Source organism: Miscanthus floridulus, chromosome 5 (genome assembly GCF_019320115.1).
Source record: "Miscanthus floridulus cultivar M001 chromosome 5, ASM1932011v1, whole genome shotgun sequence".
NCBI classification, from domain to species: Eukaryota; Viridiplantae; Streptophyta; class Magnoliopsida; order Poales; family Poaceae; genus Miscanthus; species Miscanthus floridulus.
The window spans coordinates 35,832,139-35,833,998 of record NC_089584.1 but is presented as its reverse complement, the minus strand read 5'-3'; the positions used below and the strand labels follow the sequence as shown (position 1 = coordinate 35,833,998).

Below are 1,860 nucleotides of genomic sequence, written 5' to 3'. Positions count from 1 at the left end.
AAGATGGAGCTAGGGAGAATGTGGGCAGCCTGCTGGATCTTGGCACTACCGCTGCTGCTCACTTTTGCCAATCTGTATTGTACCCTGCACAAATAATCTTCAGGTAATGTGAACTGATGCCTGTATCTCTTGCTATGGCCATCTGTATCTCTTGCTATGGCCATCTGAGAGCTGTTGCCTGATCATGGAAATAAAAGACATGTTCTCCATTTCTCCTAGATTTGAAGCAGGTAATAGTTGCATGAAAATATCAAGTGGCATCTACAGTTATTCTATGATCGATAGTTTCGCCGTGGATTGATGGGTGTGCATTCCAGATGAGGAGTTGCACCAAGGAGTTCGTGCACATACTCCGGCGCCAGAACACAGGGTTCGCGAGGGGGAGCTCAAAGTGCAGTGGTGTGACACTGCACAAGTGTGGCCACTGGGAAGCTAGGATGGGGCAACTTCTTGGCAAGAAGTAAGCTAACATTAAATATAAAATGTATGAATTACATATGTTCTTCCAATGATATTATTTAAGAATAAATATAAAAATATCTTGTATAATTATTTATCTATAATAATTATTAGGAGAGGTTCATTTGGTTGCTTGTTTCTCCACATCTATAGGATGCTCTGGCAGATCCATGCATGTGGTGGGTGGTTGCTATGGTAGTTGTCGCTTGTGGAGGAGCGCCAATTACTAATCAGGTGGTCTCTTTTTGCCTATCAAGTTTTGAATACAGCTCGACAGCTGATTCGACATGGTTTATTGTATTGGTGGACTATTGTAGCCTTTAATAGCTCAATTAGTTTTGTGAAAGTTGTTTCCTTGGTATATATTTCTGACCCATTAGCTGGTAAGCAACAATGCAATGTTTACATGCCGTTTTCATCAAATCAACCAATTGGTCACGGTAGCCACAAGAATGTCAACACCCCTCTCAAGATCTCTTAACTGCAAATTGGAATATAAATTTAGAAAATGATACAATTTAAGAAAATAAGTAACGGTCAAAGGTTCAGCCATTCGGTTCTTCGAAAAAAAGGTTTAGCCATTACAAAACAGATGTGTGGAAAAATATATTATTTCTAATATTATGATTTGTGTGGAAAAATTCTTTGCACATGGCTCTTTAGACAAAATCTTGATAGAACTACTTTTCATGTGTTCACCCATATTTCACCAAAAAAAGTCATAAACATGAGTGGCCTCTAAAACATGGCCTATTCAAAGAGGCAATTGCTTTGCAGGCAATTTGTTACCTTGCCCTTGATAAGGCAGATAGAATGCTTGATATGGGTTTTGAAACACAAGTTATAAAAATTGTTGAGCAAATGGACATGCCTCTTCTAGGTGTCAGGTGGACATTACCTTTGACCATTACTTATTTTCTGAAATTTGTATTACATTCTAAATTTATATTCTAATTTGCAGTTAAGAGATCTCGAGAGGGGTGTTGACATTCTTGCGGCTAGCTTGACCGAATGATTGTTTTGTTGGAAAGGGCAATAATATCTTTGCACTCTACCTTTGCCCATGATGAGGCAGATAGAATGCTTGATATGTGTTTCAATCCATAGTTAGAAGAATTGTTGAGCAAGTGGACATGTCACTTCCAGGTGTGAGGCGGACAATGTTGTTTGGTGCGATGTTCCCAAAAGAGATCCAGGTTAGCTTTTATTTTTTATTTTTTATTTTTTGGCATGCTCTTCTTGAATAAGCATTCCTGTTTCTTGTAAGCCGTTCTTTTAGTAAATTTATTGTACTTCCCACAGTATATTTCTTCTCCTGACTGTTTTGTCATGTATACCCTCACTAATATCTTGTATTTGATCAGTCGTTGAGGTTATTATCTTGGCGTGTTTTTTCTAGAT

The 1,860-nt window shown here is 38.3% G+C and overlaps 1 long non-coding RNA gene across 1 annotated transcript; it reads left to right on the top strand.

Annotated features, from left to right (window-relative positions):
* Positions 1–223: 223 nt before the first annotated feature.
* On the top strand, positions 224–1,557 carry LOC136451950 (uncharacterized). The gene is made up of 3 exons (XR_010758686.1): positions 224–460; positions 613–693; positions 1,421–1,557. It is a non-coding gene; the product is annotated as an uncharacterized lncRNA (long non-coding RNA).
* The last annotated feature ends 303 nt before the right edge of the window (positions 1,558–1,860 follow it).